At 42.0% G+C, this 5,000-nt stretch overlaps 4 non-coding genes across 4 annotated transcripts; all 4 read left to right on the top strand.

Annotated features, from left to right (window-relative positions):
* The first annotated feature begins 64 nt into the window (after positions 1-64).
* Positions 65-137, top strand: trnar-ccu (transfer RNA arginine (anticodon CCU)). The gene has a single exon. It is a non-coding gene; the product is annotated as a tRNA-Arg (tRNA).
* Positions 138-2,040: 1,903 nt separating this feature from the next.
* On the top strand, positions 2,041-2,113 carry trnar-ccu (transfer RNA arginine (anticodon CCU)). Its single transcript has one exon. It is a non-coding gene; the product is annotated as a tRNA-Arg (tRNA).
* A 918-nt stretch (positions 2,114-3,031) lies between these two features.
* On the top strand, positions 3,032-3,104 carry trnar-ccu (transfer RNA arginine (anticodon CCU)). The gene has a single exon. It is a non-coding gene; the product is annotated as a tRNA-Arg (tRNA).
* Positions 3,105-4,021: 917 nt separating this feature from the next.
* Positions 4,022-4,094, top strand: trnar-ccu (transfer RNA arginine (anticodon CCU)). The gene has a single exon. It is a non-coding gene; the product is annotated as a tRNA-Arg (tRNA).
* The last annotated feature ends 906 nt before the right edge of the window (positions 4,095-5,000 follow it).

Here is a 5,000-nt window from a genome sequence, read left to right as displayed (position 1 = left end):
CCAAAGGTGACCGGTGAATGCAAAGGCAAGCTAGGCAAGGAGAATATATGGAGTTTTTTCCTGAGCCCCAGTGGCCTAATGGATAAGGCACTGGCCTCCTAAGCCAGGGTTTGTGGGTTTGAGTCCCATCTGGGGTGTACTGCTAGCAGAGTGGCGCAGCGGAAGCGTGCTGGGCCCATAACCCAGAGGTCGATGGATTGAAACCATCCTCTGCTAAAGATGAAGACACCCAACAATCTTTGGGGTTTCTTTTTCAGACAAAAGGAGGCCAAGCTCTCTTGCTAGGATGTTCTCTCTCACATCAGTGAAAAGATAAGTCTAACCAATGCTATCTTTACATGAGGGGGCACCCAGATTTGAACTGGGGACCTCTTTTGATCTGCAGTCATTTTTGAGCAAAACTTTTGACTTTCTCCAATCTTCTCTGTACTCACACCCTGAGCAGAGGAGACTCATATTTAGACAGCACTGGTCTTACTTTCAAGACATCTCATGCCAAAGCCAAGATCTGATGGTTTCACTTTCAATACATTCAAGTGAAAACATATATGGGTTTTGGACAGTGGAAATCTACAACTCTAATGACATATATGACATTATGGGGACATCGGATGCATGAAAAATGTTTTTTTCTTAGCATAAAAATAACGTTATCCCAAAGAGTAACCAGTCTTTGGCCATCCTATCTGTAATATATTTCACATCAGTGAAACATCATGTTTGTGTCAAAAAAAAAACAATTATTGATGCATCCCATGTCTCCTTGATCTCATATCTGTCTTTAGAGTTGCAAAATTTCAAGTGTCCAAAACCCACATATTTTTTGACTGTAATATATTGGAAGTGGGATGGTCAGATCTCAGCTTTGGAACAACATAGGAGGATTTGACAAGCACACCTGCCTATGTCTGAGTCTCCCTTACGCAGGGTATGAGTTTGGAGAGGATTGGAGAAAGTCAAAAATTTCACCCAAAAATCTTCCAAAGGTGAATGCAAAGGCAAATGCAAAGGCAAGCTAGGCAAGGAGAATATATGGAGTTTTTTTCTGAGCCCCAATGGCCTGATGGATAAGGCACTGGCCTCCTAAGCCAGGGATTGTGGGTTCGAGTCCCATCTGGGGTGTACTGCTAGCAGAGTGGAGCAGCGGAAGCGTGCTGGGCCCATAACCCAGAGGTCAATGGATCGAAACCATCCTCTGCTAAAGATGAAGACACCCAACAATCTTTGAGGTTTCATTTTCAGACACTAGGCAGCAAAAAGAGGCCAAGCTCTCTTGCTAGGATGTTCTCTCTCACATCAGTGAAAAGATAAGTCTAACCAATGCTATCTTTACATGAGGGGGCACCCAGATTTGAACTGGGGACCTCTTTTGATCTGCAGTCATTTTTCAGCAAAACTTTTGACTTTCTCCAATCTTCTCTGTACTCACACCCTGAGCAGAGGAGACTCATATTTAGACAGCGCTGGTCTTACTTTCAAGACATCTCATGCCAAAGCCAAGATCTGATGGTTTCACTTTCAATACATTCAAGTGAAAACATATATGGGTTTTGGACAGTGGAAATCTACAACTCTAATGACATATATGACATTATGGGGACATCGGATGCATGAAAAATGTTTTTTTCTTAGCATAAAAATAACGTTATCCCAAAGAGTAACCAGTCTTTGGCCATCCTATCTGTAATATATTTCACATCAGTGAAACATCATGTTTGTGTCAAAAAACAAAACAATTATTGATGCATCCCATGTCTCCTTGATCTCATATCTGTCTTTAGAGTTGTAAAATTTCAAGTGTCCAAAACCCACATATTTTTTGACTGTAATATATTGGAAGTGGGATGGTCAGATCTCAGCTTTGGAACAACATAGGAGGATTTGACAAGCACACCTGCCTATGTCTGAGTCTCCCTTACGCAGGGTATGAGTTTGGAGAGGATTGGAGAAAGTCAAAAATTTCAACCAAAAATCTTCCAAAGGTGACCGGTGAATGCAAAGGCAAGCTAGGCAAGGAGAATATATGGAGTTTTTCTCTGAGCCCCAGTGGCCTAATGGATAAGGCACTGGCCTCCTAAGCCAGGGATTGTGGGTTCGAGTCCCATCTGGGGTGTACTGCTAGCAGAGTGGCGCAGCGGAAGCGTGCTGGGCCCATAACCCAGAGGTCGATGGATTTAAACCATCCTCTGCTAAAGATGAAGACACCCAACAATCTTTGAGGTTTCATTTTCAGACACTAGGCAGCAAAAAGAGGCCAAGCTCTCTTGCTAGGATGTTCTCTCTCACATCAGTGAAAAGATAAGTCTAACCAATGCTATCTTTACATGAGGGGGCACCCAGATTTGAACTGGGGACCTCTTTTGATCTGCAGTCATTTTTGAGCAAAACTTTTGACTTTCTCCAATCTTCTCTGTACTCACACCCTGAGCAGAGGAGACTCATATTTAGACAGCGCTGGTCTTACTTTCAAGACATCTCATGCCAAAGCCAAGATCTGATGGTTTCACTTTCAATACATTCAAGTGAAAACATATATGGGTTTTGGACAGTGGAAATCTACAACTCTAATGACATATATAACATTATGGGGACATCGGATGCATGAAAAATGTTTTTTTCTTAGCATAAAAATAACGTTATCCCAAAGAGTAACCAGTCTTTGGCCATCCTATCTGTAATATATTTCACATCAGTGAAACATCATGTTTGTGTCAAAAAAAAAAACAATTATTGATGCATCCCATGTCTCCTTGATCTCATATCTGTCTTTAGAGTTGTAAAATTTCAAGTGTCCAAAACCCACATATTTTTTGACTGTAATATATTGGAAGTGGGATGGTCAGATCTCAGCTTTGGAACAACATAGGAGGATTTGACAAGCACACCTGCCTATGTCTGAGTCTCCCTTACGCAGGGTATGAGTTTGGAGAGGATTGGAGAAAGTCAAAAATTTCACCCAAAAATTTTCCAAAGGTGACCGGTGAATGCAAAGGCAAGCTAGGCAAGGAGAATATATGGAGTTTTTTTCTGAGCCCCAGTGGCCTAATGGATAAGGCACTGGCCTCCTAAGCCAGGGATTGTGGGTTCGAGTCCCATCTGCGGTGTGCTGCTAGCAAAGTGGCGCAGCGGAAGCGTGCTGGGCCCATAACCCAGAGGTCGATGGCTCGAAGCCATCCTCTGCTAAAGATGAAGACACCCAACAATCTTTGGGGTTCCATTTTCAGACACTAGGCAGCAAAAGGAGGCCAAGCTCTCTTGCTAGGATGTTCTCTCTCACATCAGTGAAAAGATAAGTCTAACCAATGCTATCTTTACATGAAGGGGCACCCAGATTTGAACTGGGAACCTCTTTTGATTTGCAGTCATTTTTGAGCAAAACTTTTGACTTTCTCCAATCTTATCTGTACTCACACCCTGAGCAGAGGAGACTCATATTTAGACAGCGCTGGTCTTACTTTCAAGACATCTCATGCCAAAGCCGAGATCTGATGGTTTCACTTTCAATACATTCAAGTGAAAACATATATGGGTTTTGGACAGTGGAAATCTACAACTCTAATGACATATATGACATTATGGGGACATCGGATGCATGAAAAATGTTTTTTCTTAGCATAAAAATAACGTTATCCCAAAGAGTAACCAGTCTTTGGCCATCCTATCTGTAATATATTTCACATCAGTGAAACATCATGTTTGTGCCAAAATAACAAACATTTATTGATGCATCCCATGTCTCCTTGATCTCATATCTGTCTTTAGAGTTGTAAAATTTCAACTGTCCAAAACCCACATATTTTTTGACTGGAATATATTGGAAGTGGGATGGTCAGATCTCAGCTTTGGAACAACATAGGAGGATTTGACAAGCACACCTGCCTATGTCTGAGTCTCCCTTACGCACGGTATGAGTTTGGAGAGGATTGGAGAAAGTCAAAAATTTCACCCAAAAATTTTCCAAAGGTGACCGGTGAATGCAAAGGCAAGCTAGGCAAGGAGAATATATGGAGTTTTTTTCCGAGCCCCAGTGGCCTAATGGATAAGGCACTGGCCTCCTAAGCCAGGGATTGTGGGTTCGAGTCCCATCTGCGGTGTGCTGCTAGAAGAGTGGCGCAGCGGAAGCATGTTGGGCCCATAACACAGAGGTCAATGGATTGAAACCATCCTCTGCTAAAGATGAAGACACCCAACAATCTTTGGGGTTCCATTTTCAGACACTAGGCAGCAAAAGGAGGCCAAGCTCTCTTGCTAGGATGTTCTCTCTCACATCAGTGAAAAGATAAGTCTAACCAATGCTATCTTTACATGAAGGGGCACCCAGATTTGAACTGGGGACCTCTTTTGATCTGCAGTCATTTTTGAGCAAAACTTTTGACTTTCTCCAATCTTATCTGTACTCACACCCTGAGCAGAGGAGACTCATATTTAGACAGCGCTGGTCTTACTTTCAAGACATCTCATGCCAAAGCCGAGATCTGATGGTTTCACTTTCAATACATTCAAGTGAAAACGTATATGGGTTTTGGACAGTGGAAATCTACAACTCTAATGACATATATGACATTATGGGGACATCGGATGCATGAAAAATGTTTTTTCTTAGCATAAAAATAACGTTATCCCAAAGAGTAACCAGTCTTTGGCCATCCTATCTGTAATATATTTCACATCAGTGAAACATCATGTTTGTGCCAAAATAACAAACATTTATTGATGCATCCCATGTCTCCTTGATCTCATATCTGTCTTTAGAGTTGTAAAATTTCAAGTGTCCAAAACCCACATATTTTTTGACTGGAATATATTGGAAGTGGGATGGTCAGATCTCAGCTTTGGAACAACATAGGAGGATTTGACAAGCACACCTGCCTATGTCTGAGTCTCCCTTACGCAGGGTATGAGTTTGGAGAGGATTGGAGAAAGTCAAAAATTTCACCCAAAAATTTTCCAAAGGTGACCGGTGAATGCAAAGGCAAGCTAGGCAAGGAGAATATATGGAG

This window comes from Hoplias malabaricus, chromosome 1 (genome assembly GCF_029633855.1).
Source record: "Hoplias malabaricus isolate fHopMal1 chromosome 1, fHopMal1.hap1, whole genome shotgun sequence".
Taxonomy (NCBI): Eukaryota; Metazoa; Chordata; class Actinopteri; order Characiformes; family Erythrinidae; genus Hoplias; species Hoplias malabaricus.
The sequence above is the reverse complement of the archived record's forward strand: the minus strand, read 5'-3'. Positions and strand labels throughout refer to the sequence as shown.